Raw genomic sequence first — 18590 nt, forward strand, 5'->3', positions numbered from 1 at the left:
AAATGAAAATTTTCCAAGCTGTTCAATTGTGTTTTTTCTCTACTGACAGGGCCGTAGTGACAAGTGATAGGATGGATTTCTGAAAGCACGGCATGCATGTTCAGATCTGCTCCCGAAGTGAAACTATAATGTAGCCAGCTTGGAGTAGATCCTTTTATGCCGTTGATGGAGAAAACAGAAGTATAAGACAGGTATTTTTGTGAATGACGCTCATATAGGTACGTTATGCATTGTTTATATTTGTTCTATTAATAACTTGTTTAGAGACTTTAGACTGTTTTACCTCTACATAGAATATATTTAGGAAATGAAATTAGTGGAAAATGAAGACCAACTGAGAACCGGCAAAATAGGGTTTGGTTGAGTTGGTTGAGTTAAAAGTACGTTTGATGTGCGAAATTAAGTGTAAAAGCTTCTGTCTTTGTGACTGAAATTCAAGTTAAATTACCCAGTAAACTCTTCTAGTAGGGTTATCCCTCGTCAAAATCTTCTATCATTGTTCATTGGTCCATATAATTAAGTCTGCTGTTTTGACAATTTGGGTTGCCTGTGAGTTAAGTAGTCATGTCAGAATCTGTTCAATTTCACTTCCAATTCAGGTCCTTGGTGATCTTAATTTGTCCCTATTAATTGTTTGTTTTTTACAGAAGAGTATTAACCATACTTCTAAGTGGTGTGTACAACAACTCTTGCATGCGTCAACTTTATCCAGTTAAGCCCAAGGGAGATGCTGCTCTGCTTGTGATTTGGAATTTTTTAGCAAGATAAGTTTATTCGTTCAATATTTAGTCTTGTTAATCGAAGTAAGATTTTTCTGGTATTTAATGCATAGATGCTTAATGTTCAATACCTGCATGGAGATATTTAAAGTTGGTAGGTTTGAACCCCCATGAGACTAAATGGTATTCAACCCATGAGACTAAAGTTGGTAGGTTTGAACCCCCATGAGTCCATCAGGTTTGGAGCTCGTAAATGTATCGATCTAAAACGAACTATAGTTGTGCCACAAAAACTGGAGTGGTATAGTATATGTGTGATGCCTCAAAGGCTACTAAGTCAGAGTAAATCGACATCTGAATGAAAATTTTCCAAGCTGTTCAATTGTTTTTTTTCTGTACTGACAGGCCCGTAGTGGCAAGTCATAGGATGGATTTCTGAAAGCACGGCACGCTCATTCAGATCTGCTCCCGAAGTGAAACTATAATATAGCCAGCATGGAGTACATCCCTTTATGCCGTTGATGGAGAAAACAGAAGTATAAGACAGGTATTTTTATGCATGAGGATCACGCATGTACGTTATGCATTGTTTATATTTGTTCTATTAATTAGTTATTTAGAGACTTTAGATTGCTTTACCCTTACATAGAATATATTTAGGAACTGAAATTAGTGGAAAATGAAGACCAATTGAGAACCGGCAAAATAGGGTTTGGTTGAGTTAAAAGTTGGGGTTTGACATGCGAAATTTAGTGCAAAGCTTCTATCTTTGTGACTGAAATTCAAGTTAAGTTACCCTGTAAACTGTTCTAGTAGGGTTATCCCTCGTCAAAATCTTCTATCGTTGTTCATTGGTCCATGTAATTATGTCTCCTGTTTTGACAATTTTGGTTTTCAGTGAGTTAAGTAGTCATATCAGAATCTATTCAATTTCACTTCCAATTCAGGTCATTGGTCATTCTTCTTTGTCCCTATTAGTTGTTTCTTTCTTACAGAGGAGTATTAACCTTACTTCTAAGTGGTGTGTACAACAACTCTTGCATGCTTCAACTTTATCCAGTTATGCCCAAGGAAGATGCTGCTCTGCTTGTGATTTGGAATTTTTTGCAAGATAAGTTTCTTCTTTCAATATTTAGTCTTGTTAATGGAAGTAAGATTTTTTTGGTATTTAATGCATAGATGCTTGATGTTCAATACCTGCATGGAGATATTTAAAGTTGGTAGGTTTGAACCCCCATGAGACTAAATGGTATTCAACCCTTGCGTACCATCTAAGGTCCATCAGGTTTTGAGCTAGTAAATGCACCGAACTAAAACCAACTATAGTTGTACCTCAAAAACTGTGGTGGTATAGTATACTTGTGATGCCTCAAAGGCTACTAGTCAGACTAAATTGACATCTAAATGAAAATTTTCCAAGCTGTTCAATTGTGTTTTTTCTCTACTGACAGGGCCGTAGTGACAAGTGATAGGATGGATTTCTGAAAGCACGGCATGCATGTTCAGATCTGCTCCCGAAGTGAAACTGTAATGGAGTACATCCCTTTATGCCGTTGATGGAGAAAACAGAAGTATAAGACAGGTATTTTTGTGAATGACGCCCACATAGGTACGTTATGCATTGTTTATATTTGTTCTATTAATAACTTGTTTAGAGACTTTAGACTGTTTTACCTCTACATAGAATATATTTAGGAAATGAAATTAGTGGAAAATGAAGACCAACTGAGAACCGGCAAAATAGGGTTTGGTTGAGTTAAAAGTACGTTTGATATGCGAAATTAAGTGTAAAAGCTTTTATCTTTGTGACTGAAATTCAAGTTAAATTACCCAGTAAACTGTTCTAGTAGGGTTATCCCTCGTCAAAATCTTCTATCGTTGTTCATTGGTCCATATAATTAAGTCTCATGTTTTGACAATTTGGGTTGCCAGTGAGTTTATTAGTAGTCATATCAGAATCTGTTCAATTTCACTTCCAATTCAGGTCATTGGTCATTCTTCTTTGTCCCTATTAATTGTTTGTTCCTTACATAAGAGTATTAACCTTACTTCTAAGTAGTGTGTACAACAACTCTTGCAAGCTTCAACTTTATCAAGTTATGCCCAAGGTAGATTCTGCTCTGCCTGTGATTTGGAATTATTTTGCAAGATAAGTTTCTTCTTTCAATATTTAGTCATGTTAATCGAAGTAAGATTATTTTGGTATTTAATGCATAGATGCTTGATATTCAATACCTCCATGGAGATATTAAAAGTTGGTAGGTTTGAACCACCATCAGACTAAATGGTATTCAACCCTTGTGTACCAGCAAAGGTCCATCAGGTTTGGAGCTAGTAAATATACCGATCTAAAACCATCTATAGTTGTTCCACAAAAACTGGGGTGGTATAGTATACTTGTGATGCCTCAAAGGCTACTAGTCAGACTAAATCAACATCTAAATAAAAATTTTCCAAGCTGTTCAATTGTGTTTTTTCTCTACTGACATATGAGTAAGTCTCCTGTTTTGTCAATTTGGGTTCATAGTGAGTTAAGTAGTCATATCAGAATCTGTTCAATTTCACTTCCAATTCAGGTCATTGGTCATTCTTCTTTGTCCCTATTAATTGTTTCTTTCTTACAGAAGAGTATTAACCTCACTTCTAAGTGGTGTTTACAACAACTCTTGCATGCTTCAACTTTATCCAGTTATGCCCGATGGAGATGCTGCTCTGCTTGTGATTTGGAATTTTTTAGCAAGATAAGTTTCTTCTTTCAATATTTAGTCTTGTTAATGGAAGTAAGATTTTTTTGGTATTTAATGCATAGATGCTTGATATTCAATACCTATATGGAGATATTAAAAGTTGGTAGGTTTGAACCCCCATCAGACTAAATGGTATTCAACCCTTGTGTACCAGCAAAGGTCCATCAGGTTTGGAGCTAGTAAATATACCGATCTAAAACCATCTATATTGTTTCCACAAAAACTGGGGTGGTATAGTATACTTGTGATGCCTCAAAGGCTACTAGTCAGACTAAATCAACATCTAAATGAAAATTTTCCAAGCTGTTCAATTGTGTTTTTTCTCTACTGACAGGGCCGTAGTGACAAGTGATAGGATGGATTTATGAAAGCACGGCATGCATGTTCTGACCTGCTCCCGAAGTGAAACTATAATGTAGCCAGCTTGGAGTAGATCCCTTTATGCCGTTGATGGAGAAAACAGAAGTATAAGACAGGTATTTTTGTGAATGACGCTCATATAGGTACGTTATGCATTGTTTATATTTGTTCTATTAATCAGTTATTTAGAGACTTTAGACTGTTTTACCTCTACATAGAATATATTTAGGAAATGAAATTAGTGGAAAATGAAGACCAACTAAGAATCGGGAAAATAGGGTTTGGTTGAGTTAAAAGTAGGTTTGGCATTTTAATTTAAGTGCAAAACCTTCTATCTTTGTGACTGAAATTCAAGTTAAGTTACCCAATAAACTGTTCTAGTAAGGTTTTCCCTCGTCAAAATCTTCTATCATTGTTCATTTGTCCATATGAGTAAGTCTCCTGTTTTGACAATTTTGGTTGATAGTGAGTTAAGTAGTCATATCAGAATCTGTTCAATTTCACTTCCAATTCAGGTCCTTGGTCATCTTTCTTTGTCCCTATTAATTGTTTGTTTCTTACAGAAGAGTATTAACCTTACTTCTATGTGGTGTGTACAACAACTCTTGGAAGCTTCAACTTTATCAAGTTATGCCCAATGGAGATGCTGCTCTGCTTGTGATTTGGAATTTTTTTGCAAGATAAGTTTCTTCTTTCAATATTTAGTCATGTTAACCGAAGTAAGATTTTTTTGGTATTTAATGCATAGATGCTTGATGTTCAATACCTGCATGGAGATATTTAAAGTTGGTAGGTTTGAACCCCCATGAGGCTAAATGGTATTCAACCCTTGAGACTAAAGTTGGTAGGTTTGAACCCCCATGAGACTATAGTTGGTAGGTTTGAACCCCCATGAGACTAAATGGTACTAGCAAAGGTCCATCAGGTTTGGAGCTTGTAAATGTTCCGATCTAAAACGAACTATAGTTGTGCCACAAAACTGGGGTGGTATAGTATATGTGTGATGCCTCAAAGGCTACTAGTCAGACTAAATCGACATCTGAATGAAAATTTTCCAAGCTGTTCAATTGTATTTTTTCTGTACTGACAGGGCCGTAGTGGCAAGTCATAGGATGGATTTCTGAAAGCTTGGGACGCTCATTCAGATCTGCTCCCGAAGTGAAACTATAATGTAGCCAGCATGGAGTACATCCCTTTATGCCGTTGATGGAGAAAACAGAAGTATAAGACAGGTTATTTTATGCATGAGGATCACGCAGGTACGTTATGCATTGTTTATATTTGTTCTATTAATTAGTTATTTAGAGACTTTAGATTGCTTTACCCTTACATAGAATATATTTAGGAACTGAAATTAGTGGAAAATGAAGACCAATTGAGAACCGGCAAAATAGGGTTTGGTTGAGTTAAAAGTTGGGGTTTGACATGCGAAATTTAGTGCAAAGCTTCTATCTTTGTGACTGAAATTCAAGTTAAGTTACCCTGTAAACTGTTCTAGTAGGGTTATCCCTCGTCAAAATCTTCTATCGTTGTTCATTGGTCCATGTAATTATGTCTCCTGTTTTGACAATTTTGGTTTTCAGTGAGTTAAGTAGTCATATCAGAATCTATTCAATTTCACTTCCAATTCAGGTCATTGGTCATTCTTCTTTGTCCCTATTAGTTGTTTCTTTCTTACAGAGGAGTATTAACCTTACTTCTAAGTGGTGTGTACAACAACTCTTGCATGCTTCAACTTTATCCAGTTATGCCCAAGGAAGATGCTGCTCTGCTTGTGATTTGGAATTTTTTGCAAGATAAGTTTCTTCTTTCAATATTTAGTCTTGTTAATGGAAGTAAGATTTTTTTGGTATTTAATGCATAGATGCTTGATGTTCAATACCTGCATGGAGATATTTAAAGTTGGTAGGTTTGAACCCCCATGAGACTAAATGGTATTCAACCCTTGCGTACCATCTAAGGTCCATCAGGTTTTGAGCTAGTAAATGCACCGAACTAAAACCAACTATAGTTGTACCTCAAAAACTGTGGTGGTATAGTATACTTGTGATGCCTCAAAGGCTACTAGTCAGACTAAATTGACATCTAAATGAAAATTTTCCAAGCTGTTCAATTGTGTTTTTTCTCTACTGACAGGGCCGTAGTGACAAGTGATAGGATGGATTTCTGAAAGCACGGCATGCATGTTCAGATCTGCTCCCGAAGTGAAACTGTAATGTAGCCTGCATGGAGTAGATCCCTTTATGCCGTTGATGGAGAAAACAGAAGTATAAGACAGGTATTTTTATGCATAAGGATCACGCAGGTACGTTATGCATTGTTTATATTTGTTCTATTAATTAGTTATTTAGGGACTTTAGACTGCTTTACCCCTACATAGAATATATTTAGGGAGTGAAATTAGTGGAAAATGACGACCAACTGAGAACCGGAAAAATAGGATTTGGTTGAGTTAAAAGTAGGTTTGACATGCGAAATAAAGTGCAAAATCTTCTATCTTTGTGACTGAAATTCAAGTTAAGTTACCCAGTAAACTGTTCTAGGAGGATTATCCCACGTCAAAATCTTCTATCGTTGTTCATTGGTTCGTATGATTATGTCTCCAGTTTTGACAATTTGGGTTGCTAGTGAGTTAAGTAGTCATATCAGAATCTGTTCAATTTCACTTCCAATTCAGGTCATTGATCATCTTGCTTTGTCCTTATTAATTGTTTCTTTCTTACAGAAGAGTACTAACCATTCTTCTATGTGGTGTGTACAACAACTCTTGGAAGCTTCAACTTTATCAAGTTATGCCCAAGGGAGATGCTTCTCTGCTTGTGATTTGGAATTATTTTGCAAGATAAGTTTCTTCTTTCAATATTTAGTCATGTTAACCGAAGTAAGATTTCTTCTTTCATTGGTTCGTATGATTATGTCTCCAGTTTTGACAATTTGGGTTGCCAATTTGGGTTGCCAGTGAGTTAAGTTGTCATATCAGAATCTGTTCAAATTCACTTCCAGTTCTGGTCATTGGTCATCTTGTTTTGTCCGTATTAATGGTATTCAATCCTTGTGTACCAGCAAAGGTCCATCTGGTTTTGATCTAATAAATGTACCGAGCTAAAACCTACTATAGTAGTACATCTAAAACTATTGTGGTATAGTATACTTGTGATGCCTCAAATGCTACTAGTCAGACTAAATCGACATTCGAATGAAAATTTTCCATGGAGTTCAATTGTGTTTTTTCTTTACTGGCAGGGCCTTAATGACAAGTCATAGGATGGATATCTGAAAGCACGGGTTGTGACAAATTATGAAATGGAAACCCTGCCAGAATACTTGACTACAATAATGGCATAGAAGCTAGAGATCAGGGGTTGTACTGAGAGGTTGCTGTCGAAGATTGTAAGCCAAGAAGAAACTGGTTTTGAGAGGATCAAATTCAAGCACATTCCCAATGTGACTATCAACAAGAAAACATTCCTATCAGGTGCACTAGTTGATTATGATCACAGCTAAGGTTGTAAACTAAGAATATACTCTGATGCTGGGTAATTATAATTTTTCCGTGTTAAGTTTTTACTTTTTAGTATGATTTTTATGTGAAGCATGCATTGTTTATTTGATAATCAATGATCTTTTTCTTTTAAAGTGTAGGTATCAAATATGCAACATTCGAATGCCTGGATCACTAGGCTTGGAACAGAAAGATGCAAACACATTTGCAACATGGGTATGCTGGAATTGTAGTTTTATTTTTCATCATAAGATTTTCACAATGTAACCAAGAGTTTTGATATTTTATTCCACTGAAAATGCAGCATATAAATTATTTAAATTATGATAATTGCATCAACAACTATACCGAGCCAACAAAGAGGTAATTTACACTTCTGCCCTCCCTTTTCATTTAGTACATTCAAGCACCTGAATAATGGATGTAGATTGTAACAGTCATGATCAGTAATGCACAAATTTAGTACAAGGCATGCAGAATGGAAAACCTCCAAATTTTAATTTTAATTTTTTTTTTAATAACCGTCCATCTAACTTATGTTTGGAATTTGGATTCTGTCCAAATGGACTTGAATACATGAAATTATTCCTATTGATATAAATAAAACTTGTAGTCCAAGCCTCCAAGAATAAAGAAAAAAGGAAAACATGTTGGTTGAAGTAGTTGTAATCTTTTTATTATATTTACAAGCATAAGGGTCTTTCTGCTGACAATCTCGTAGCGACTCTTTATATGCTACTTACAAGAAGATACTGTTCAGTTTCACCACCAATTATAAGCACAGGGTCAGGTCAGAGATGATGTGACAACAAGAAGAAGCTTATTCTTGCCAATACTCTTTTTGTTCAGGTAAATTAATTCCTCACCTGGTCTAACTAGCTTAGCTTTATATTAATTATAATATATTTGATTCATTTTTTTTATCTACTTTTAATGTGGAGAGACAAGTGTAGTGGGTACAGATTCAAATTTCAGTACCTATTGATTTAGCTTACAACTACAAAAAGAACCTATGCAAATGATTTTTTTCCATAACAGTACAGTACTGAACTGAACTTGGTTTTTGAGTAGCATGTTCTTGTCTGTTTTTGGCCCCCTCATTCATCTACTATGAAAGAAGTATGAACTATTTCAGGCCAGCTATCTCAAATAGAACCGTATCACAATTATCTGATTCATAACATGAGTACAATATTTCTGGAAGCAGTCATAGCGGTTTAGTTTTTGTACATTATTTTGGTTTTATAATTAACCAACTGATAAATGTTCAATACAAAACTGAGAGATATATAGCTGTATTGAAGCACTTAAATGATGATTTTTTCAATAGGTTTATCTAAGCAATATGTTTTGGTTAATTTGAGCATTTGGTGCACACTATATACAAGTATCAGCAGTACAAAACTAGGGTCTTCTTAAATTCACCAAGCTTCTTTGTGAGCTTAATTAAAAAACTCATCGAATTGGTTTTAAGCGACGCATCCAAATTGTTGAAACAAATCTACTTCACGAGTGATCATGCAAAATTTATAAATTTTCAAACTAATTTAATATAAAGTCAAGCGGACAAAAAATGATGAAAAATGAACACATTAAAATTAATTATAAACCATCTTTTTTTTACCGTTTGACTTTATGCTAAAATGATGAAAAATGAACACATTAAAATTAATTATAAACCATCTTTTTTTTACCGCTTGACTTTATGCTAAATTAGTTCAAAACTTCATAAATTTGTAAATGCATCACTCGTGAAGTAGATTGGTTTCAATGGTTTGGATGTATCTTTCGAAACCAATTCAATAGGTTTTTGAATTAAGCTCACAAAGGGACTTGGTGAGCTTAAGAACACCCTAATTCTACACCAAGTATCAGTACTAAACAACTGATTTAAGTTTTCTCTTTGTGTGCTTTATAGATTTAGCAACCAAAGATGCCAATGTTAAAATCTGCAAAAGGACAGTGTTGATGGTAAAATAATTCACTTGGAAAGGATCGTTTTTCAAATATTTATACATGTTTCACAGTTGTACCATATCTAGATGATTTGTTCAGGATGGAAAATCATTTCTTGTTAATAGAACTGCTGAATCTTTTTTTATTCTTTTTTATTCTTTTCACTAAATGAATCTGATATAATTAATATTTCCAAAGAAGTTCCTTTTTATTTTGCATATTATGATGATTATGATTAATTGGACTAAATTGACAATTTGAATATTGCTTTCTCAAATTAAGCTAAAAGATAAAAAAAATATTGTATTTTCATTCTACTTACAAACTAGTTTTGTACTAATTTTCGTGCTGAATATCATTCCATGTTTCACAAAATTCTGTCAATATATGGACCATTAAAAAAATTTAATTCACATGAAACTCAACTGAAATGCTATCTAAATTAAGTGAAAGAGAAACTAGATGGTGGCATGGTGCATCATTTTGTCTCAGCAGGCCTCATATATATAAGCATCAAATATCCAATTGTTCAAACAAATGTTGTACCCAGATGATCCAAACTTCAAATTTCCATTTCCAAGTTATATTATGTTACCATTTTAAACTTTCTTGTTATTTTTTGTTTCACTGTTTCACATTCAATTGTTATTTATTTAATGAGGAGGGTTCCAATGCCTCATCTCTTCATACCTCAGCCATACCTCATATCTCCTCCCTTGGATCTGCATCAAGATCCGTATGGATCTAAGTGCTGGTTGAAATATTTTTCATTTTTTATTCCTCTCCAGTGCTCTATCGTTCTCTCTGGGAAAGAGAGATATCAGCCCCCACCTCCACCCGGTGCCTGCCTGCCTCGTCCCTCCCATCTCAATCTCCTTTTAGTGCAAATGTGGTACCGATTAGCTGACCAGTATTGGTATGTTGTTTGCAAGCATAATTATCTGTTATAGGCTAAACAGGGTAGGTGTTTAATTAGTACACTTTCAAGCTATTTGCAAGCATAATTCAGATGCATCGAACTCTTTTTACAATTTATGATACAAAAGTACAAAAGCGGGGCATGACTCAGGTACTTGGTAATTTATGGTATTAGTCTGGTATAATAACAGTACTACTTTGGCAGTCTAGTCAATACTTGAGAATGGTATCACTATTATTATTTTTTTTTTAATAATATTTTTCTAATTTTTGTCTTATTCTAAATGGTATCACCCTTTCGCTATTGTTTTATTTTACATATTTTCTTTTCATTAAATGGGCAGGCAACATATGCAACAACAAAAGAAATAAAGAGAGAATATCGAAGCTGGTTTGAGAGACAACAACATAAAGCATAGCAGAAGAAAAAAAAAAAAAAAGTCAAAATGGCAGGGAGCTTAATATTAGAAATCTGCACGCTGCAACTTTTTAATTTTCTTTTACTTGTCTTATTGTCTAGTTTTTTTACTTTCTATCATTTTCTTTCTTTTTCCTTAATTAGAACTAGGTCCTTTCTTTTAGATTTTTTTCAAAAGTCAAAACCTTGTATGGCAGACAGTTCTACTGTCAATTTAATGGAACTTGATTGATTGCTTGAATCCTAAATGCCAATGCAAGTGATTTTTTACTTTATTTTTCATCTAAATGCATGTACAAGCTTTGCTGATCTGGTACTGTGATTTCTTTAATAAGATCAGTGTATACTTATACAGTAAATTACAGAAAAAATACTCATTACAGAGTATAACTTAAACAGTAAATGACAGAAATATCCAACCTATTAACCATGAACAGGAAGAGATGATAAAAACTAAATATCATACCTTCATTTTTGTGTTGTTTCTCATAACAGTATCAAATTTCATGCAAAAGCAAACATTCTCCAATTTAGAATAAAAATTGAAAATCACATAAACTGATCACCCAATTAAGTTAATAAAAATACATTTTTGATTACTACAAAAATGCCAAAATTGGAAAACACCAAAAGTATCATTTCTATGCCTATACAAAAAGTACCATTTCTACGACTCTTTAGTTGGTGCATCGTCCATAGCATCATTCAGTTTTCTTCTCTCACAACTTGAAGAGTAGTGACCATACTGACCACAGATTTTCATTACCATTTCACCTTTTTCGAATTGTAAGTTTTACTATTAAAATTATTGTGTTTCAATTTTTGGTATGAGTACACAAATTTTCTGACACAAAAGTCAAAATAATTAGAAACAATTTAAAATTACATAATAATGGTTGCACCATCTGCCGTTAAGGATAAAACAAAAATAAAAAATACAAAGTTGGTTGCAGGGTAGACGACAGTCAAGGTAGTTTTTAATTAAATTGAAACTAATTATAAGATATAAATAAAATAATATTGTAAGAGTTGAAAGGCGAATAGGATAAATTTAAATTTTTAGAGACAAAAAAAATTATATTTATTTTTTAGGATAAATAAAGAAATTGTCCCTAAATTAAAACTCAATATAAACCAACCAGTAATGAATCGATGTACATCTAATTAAAATTAAAATACTGAAAAAACGATAAATGTGAGATACTTTCTTAATAGTGTCAAGGTTGTTAATTATAAATAGTAATTGCATTGTCAAATTTAGATGTGAGGGAATCAAACCAGATATAAAAGGAAATCAGATTAAAAAAGGAAAATGTATGTGACCCAGACAAATGACTTCGGCACTAATTAATTAATCTATTAATAGCAGGATTATTTCTATTGCCTCTATATATATCAAGCACCCCAACGTTCAATATTACATCTGCTTTGATTGTTTCTCGCTCTCTTAGTCTTGCATGCCCTCTCTGTTTTCAATAACAGGGCCCCTTCCGCAGAATAAACTGAGTGTCAGACTCGATCTAGGTTAGTGAACAAACAATCTCTTCTCCAACTTCTTTAGTTTTCTTCGACTTCTTTCAAGTTCCCAAGGTATTTCTTGCAAGCCATCTTTGTTCAGAATTTTCTTGTTTATTTTTTTTTTGGGGAATTTTGTGTTGCCGTGGATATTTTTTGTTTTTCAATCTTCATTTTCATATAAGAATATAAAACAGCATGGTCTCTGATGTGGGGCTCATGCATGCCCTCTCACGAGGATCATATATATAACTCAAAATGTGTACACTCTATTTTGAATGGATTGTCGCGGATTCGAATCGGATAGTTCCAATCTAAAACCCAAAAATTGAGTTACTTCACTGGATCTGAATTTAGTCGGTTTTGGGTCTCTAAATCTCGAAATTTGACCAAAAACTGGTTATTTGGATTTTTTTTTTTGGTAGATGAAAAATAATACAAATTTGGTTATTATACTTTCTTGTTTAGAATTAAAATAATTTAAAATTTAAATGTCAAAATAAAGCTGTTACATATAATCTATATAATTTTTTTATGTATATGCAGAAGATCTTGATATTTTAATTTTATTTTGGATAGTATCAAGTTTTTGCCAAAATAAAATAAAATATTGTGTATAGAACCAATGTCGGATGTCAAATTTTCAAGATTTATATAAAATAAAATTAAAATAACAAAAATAAAAGAAATAAAAATCTTAAGATATATTTTATTTGGCCGTAAAATCAGAAAACAAAAACATCAATCAGTGTTACTTGGTTAGAGGTATTTTTTTAACAACTTACTGATTTTACAACTTACTTGTAATTCCATTATTTACAAAGTTCGCTCTGAAGGTCGTTCGCTGTTCCTCGCTCGCTCTATTGTATCAGAATTCCAAGTAACAACTTACTGATTTTACAACGAAGTCGATTAACAACTTACTGATTTTACAGCTGATCTCATCTTGACCTTGATTAGAGGTATTTTTTTAATTTTAACATTCATCAAGTTATATAGGATCATGAATTAGTGTAGAGCCCGGTACAGATTCATACCAACGGTAAGTTTTTTTTGTAGCTAATACTGTACTTGCTTTTGGAATCAGTTTAGGTTGTATTATCGAGGCAACATGCTAATCTTAATTAAGCATTACAATGAACAATCAGATTAGGTTGTATTCATCATGATAATTGATAGAACCAACAACATATACATGCCAAACTATATCTCACGTAAGCTTACCCTAGAAACATGCTATTTATGATATTATTTTTGTCATATTTCCTTCACAGGTAATTAACCATCATCATAAGATGTAGAAGTATGAACTTCTTTGCAAACACTCCTACTTTAAAAAAAATTACTTTAAGATATATGCACACACAAGAGTTATAAAAGAAGAAAATTTTCATTCTATGACATGATCCATGCTAAGGCACAAGGCATTTCTTTCTTCTCTCTGATTTTGGATCCCACACAGGGACTGCAGGCGACCACTTTGAGAGATGAGAGATTCATTCTATATTGTATTTAGATCCAATTTTATTTTAATATCGATGAATATTGTTAAATATATATTTTTTTTATTGATTTATCTTATTAATAAATATTTGTCATTTTGTATGAGAATTCATTTTTATTATCTTAAAAAATATTCCGTCACAACGCACGGGCACAATACTATAAAATCAAATCAAATTTCCATAAATATATTTTATTTGGCCACATGGGTTAAATAAAAGAAATAAAAATTTCCTAGAAATCTAGTCATAATTTTTTATGTGGTCGCATTGGCACAGTGTAGACTCTAGTCTTTGGGACCGCATCAGTATACTACAACTAGGGCAGAATTAAAATTTCTCAAAAATCTGAGTTTTCTGGTTTATATTTTTTCAAAAAATGGTAGAAATAAAAAATTTGGAAAAAAAAGTCTATATTTAATTATGTGACTTGAAGTCGATTAACAACAAATTTTCTTGGTTTTTTCCTAATTAACTGAAAGATTTCATTTTGTTTGTTTCCTCAGGTGGTTAATTACAACATAATTGCAAATTTGCAGAACTCAGTACCAGAATTCCATGTAACACCGATTGATGTTTGCATATTGCTGAAACTACTACATGAGTGGGCTTCTTAATTATTTTAGAACTGTTTGTAGGACCCAGCCATCTATGACTATTAATGATATTATGTTTGTTTGATTACAAAATAAGAATAGCCAAATTAAAAATAACTTATTATTTGTGTTATTAAGAAGTAAGGACAGAAAAAAAATTAGAGACAACTATATATGTACCGTGCTACATTTTTTGCCATATAATTGATATTACATTTGAAGAAAGTGATCAAATTCTGACAAAAATAAAAATTAATTAATTAAAAATAAATAAATAAATTTCAACAACAAAAAACGAATTATGTATAAAGCTTATTGATCTCAAAACTTTTTACCGTTACTAAAATTGGAGTGAAATTAAATTGTTCTAAACTCCATGACATTTTATCCCTTTAATCACATCATAAATTCAATTTTTTGATTCAAGCGTCATATGTTAATTTCGAACTTTTTTTATAAACCATAAGTACAAAAAAGATTTTTATGAAACCAACATGATTACTTTTAAAAAAAAAAAAAAACCATAAGAACCGAATGCCATTTCAGTTTTTTTTTTTTTTTGAATCGAAATGTCATTTTAGTTCCAACCGTTTTCACATATTTTAAGAAAAAAATACGTTGAAAAATTATAAAAATTTCCGGATCGAATTGCCATTTCGGTTCAAAAAAAAATTTCGGAACCGAAATGCCATTTCGGTTCCTATAATTTTTATATAAAAAAAAATAATCATGTTGATTTCATTGAAACTTTTTTCTAATTATGGTTTATAAAAAAATTCGTTAATTTCCAACAACTTATTCTCATTTAGTAATTTTTCTATTTTTTTTTATTTTGGAAAAGACAATTGATATCATTACATTTTGGATCAGAGACGGGAGTGTTGTTTTTCTGTTATAACCTTCTGACTCAACTGCTATTACTTATCACGGACGGGTGGGTCCTACAGAATGACTCATAGTAAGTAGTAACTCACTACATGAAGAGCAGCAGAGGATATTTTATAGAATAAAACATGAAGGAAAGTAAAGCGGTGTGATACTCGTTACTCGAGACCTGTCAACTCTTCCCTTTACTGTAGAGAAGTTGAAACAATGGAAAAATTGAAAATAATTGTAAATGAAACTTGATTGTGTTTCAATCTTTATTAGGGGTGTTCATTGGTTACGGTTTATTTGGTTTTGAACCGAACTAAATTAGTTTGAATTAAACGGTTTGGTTTTTTTTGGTTTAATGGTTCGGTTTGGTTTGTTTTTTAAAATCGAATTATAATTTCGGTTCGGTTCGGTTTGGTTTGAAAATTTTGAAAATCGGAATTATTGAACCGACTGAATTTTTATATATTATGAATTTGGTCCGGACCGCTCTGGTTTATTTCTTAATACTCCAGTTTATTTCTTAATACCCTGGTTTATTTATTAATCAATTGCTTTAAATATTTCAGTTTATTTCTTAATACTCCAGCTTATTTCTTAATATATTTCAGTTTATTTCTTAATACTCCAGCTTATTTCTTAATATATTTCAGTTTATTATAAATCAATTGTTTTAAATAAGAAAAATAATATATTTTGGTTTGAACCGAACAAATCGAAATAAAACTTTAGTTCAGCTCGATTCGGTTGCAATGCTAAATCAAACCGAACCGTTGAACACCCCAAATCTTTATAGATTTGGAGACTTGGCGATGCAACAATGGCAAGTTATACAAACAGGTTTATCTTCTTAATTTAAAAGTTTAATTCAGTTCTTCTACTTTGACAGATGTTTAGTTTATCTTCTTAATTGCATGCATATAATTTTGGAGGATATTCCAAACAGGTTTGCAAAAATGTTCTTAGTATAATTAAAATTGAAATTGAAGTGAAATTAAATTAAAATTGAAATGAAATTAAATTGTTCTAAACCCGATGACATTATATTCATTTAATCACATCATTAATTAAATTTTTGATTCAAGTGTCATAAGTTAATTTGCATCAAACGATTCATTCAACTCTGCTCATATTACGATGCATTATTCCCAATTTCCCATTTTTTTATATTTTATTTTGGAAAAGACCTTTGATATCATTAACTTTTTCACCAGAGACAGGAGTGCTGTTTGTCTGTTACAACCTTTCTGCTCTCTTGTAAAATCAATGGGTCGGCGTGCTCTGAGTCTCTGACGCATCTGTAAAACAAGCACAGCTAAGAGGAAAGATCGATGTGGAATGCACCGGTACTTTTAATATTCGTGCAAAAACAGATCGAACGATCTAGATCTAACCTCAAAACTTATGTTACCTCAGGTGGTATCAATACGTCTTTTCTCTACCCCTAAATTAAAACCTCAGTGGAATGCTTTCTCTCCAAGCTTCGTTCCCAATCTTTCCCATATCTTACTAATTAATGCCGAAGATCCTTTCCGTTCCATCGCAACGGCTACACTCCTCCCATACTCTTATTTAATGCCATTTAGTTGTTTCTGTTCATTTTGTTCCTCAACGGAGAAAGAGTGTGCCTCTGTCTTACGAGATTGAAGGAGAGAGCATGCCAAGCCTCCGCCTCTCTTCTCCTCCCGCGCGTGTGAGAGACTATCTGGTGGCTTATCTCGCTCTTCGCACAGTCGCTTTCGGACGCGCCTCTTTCAGACCCTCTCACAGAGACGAAGACAGGCGTCCTCTCTTCTTAGCTATTTCTCTCTACATTTCCTCTCTAGATTTCACATTACAGTCTTGTTTCTTGAAATTCTGTCAATTGGTTTAGGATTTTGCATTTTTAAGCTTAATTGAAACAGTATGGAGGTAGATTTCATTTGTAGATTTCACATTACATTATTTTGCAATTTTAACCTTAATTTTGAGAAATTTTCTGTTTCTTTTACAATTTCTTGCAATGTCTTACATTACTTTTTTGTTTCTAAATAAATGAAAAACAGGGAGCCATATTCATCCCAAATCGGTCTACAATGGACATGGATGTAGCTCAGTCACTCTTGACAGAGTCAAAGAGAGATGAAGACGAAGGAGTGGCATCTCTTGCAAAAGAGGCATACGGAAAGCCTCTAGCTGACACGATGTTGCAGGGACGGACACACATCATCTCTCTTTGCAAGCCTCCGCCTCTCTTCTCCTCCCGCGCATGTGAGACTATTTGGTGCGGTTTCTCCTAGCTTATCTCGCTCTTCGCACAGTCGCTTTCAGACGCGCCTCTTTCAGACCCTCTCACAGAGACGAAGACAGGCGTCCTCTCTTCTTAGCCATTTCTCTCTACATTTCCTCTCTAGATTTCACATTACAGTCTTGTTTCTTGAAATTCTGTCAATTGGTTTAGGATTTTGCATTTTTAAGCTTAATTGAAACAGTATGGAGGTAGATTTCATTTGTAGATTTCACATTACATTATTTTTCAATTTTAACCTTAATTTTGAGAATTTTTCTGTTTCTTTCACAATTTCTTGCAATGTCTTACATTACTTTTTTGTTTCTAAATAAATGAAAAACAGGGAGCCATATTCATCCCAAATCGGTCTACAATGGACATGGATGTAGCTCAGTCACTCTTGACAGAGTCAAAGAGAGATGAAGACGAAGGAGTGGCATCTCTTGCAAAAGAGGCATACGGAAAGCTTCTAGATGACACCATGCTGCAGGGACGGACACACATCCTCTCTTTCCTCAACAACCCTCCTGCACCTGTCGATTTGCTGCCAGACATTCCTTCTTCCACTCAGGTATATTATCTTGTTACTTGTTCTTTAGTCAGGTTTAGTTTCTTGGATGTTCTTTAGGCGGATCTGTAATTTTTTTCCTACTAGGTCTCTATTTCAACAAATTTAATTAGTACAATGTTAGCTTGGTTAGGAGTTGTTGAGATAGCGTGTTGTACCCCACAATTCAGGTATGTGCACGGTGTATGTGATTTTTTTTTTTTTTATATATCTTGTTCATTTGTTCTTGTTCTGGTATATCTTGTTCGTTCTTCCTCCACTTTTTGCCATTAGTAATTCAGGTGTGCACGGTCTTCCCTCTTTAGCGTTGTTTACTGCTCCGCTTCTAATTGGTATAATAAGGATCTGTCCCCTTTGTTTCTCAGGACTGTTATTCTATCTGATTGCGTCTAACCTCGTTGATTTGTTCTTGATCAGTGGTATTTTGGGGGGTTATTTCCTGTCGACCTTATTTTTTTTACCAAAAGTTTTTATTATGACTGTGATTGATACTCAGTGGAGTGATTTCTGTTTTTCACTGATTTAACGATGCTTGTTTTTCCTTGGTTCTCAATTTTACTTTTTACAGGAAGATTCAACTATCACTATACTTCTTTATTTTTTATATCAGGTTTGGTCTCCTACCCCTTTCTCAATTTTTAAGTTAT

The 18590-nt window shown here is 33.3% G+C and overlaps 3 long non-coding RNA genes across 4 annotated transcripts in view; all 3 read left to right on the top strand.

The window, feature by feature from the left end:
• The first annotated feature begins 3552 nt into the window (after window positions 1–3552).
• The window catches only part of LOC144564009 (uncharacterized), a 30711-nt gene continuing 15673 nt past the window's right edge, over window positions 3553–18590 (top strand). The window contains exons 1-2 of the long non-coding RNA XR_013514528.1: window positions 3553–3625; window positions 6895–6943. This is a non-coding gene — a long non-coding RNA (uncharacterized LOC144564009). The remainder of the gene's footprint in view (window positions 3626–6894; window positions 6944–18590) is intronic.
• Window positions 7127–9379, top strand: LOC144564636 (uncharacterized). Of its 2 annotated transcripts, none has more exons than XR_013514682.1 (5): window positions 7127–7362; window positions 7469–7544; window positions 7633–7691; window positions 7942–8177; window positions 9247–9379. It is a non-coding gene; the product is annotated as an uncharacterized LOC144564636 (long non-coding RNA). The 2 variants fall into 2 exon arrangements; XR_013514683.1 differs by having other exon boundaries at window positions 9253–9299.
• Window positions 17515–17946, top strand: LOC144564802 (uncharacterized). The gene is made up of 2 exons (XR_013514747.1): window positions 17515–17584; window positions 17719–17946. It is a non-coding gene; the product is annotated as an uncharacterized LOC144564802 (long non-coding RNA).

Source organism: Carex rostrata, chromosome 13 (genome assembly GCF_964058835.1).
Source record: "Carex rostrata chromosome 13, lpCarRost1.2, whole genome shotgun sequence".
NCBI classification, from domain to species: Eukaryota; Viridiplantae; Streptophyta; class Magnoliopsida; order Poales; family Cyperaceae; genus Carex; species Carex rostrata.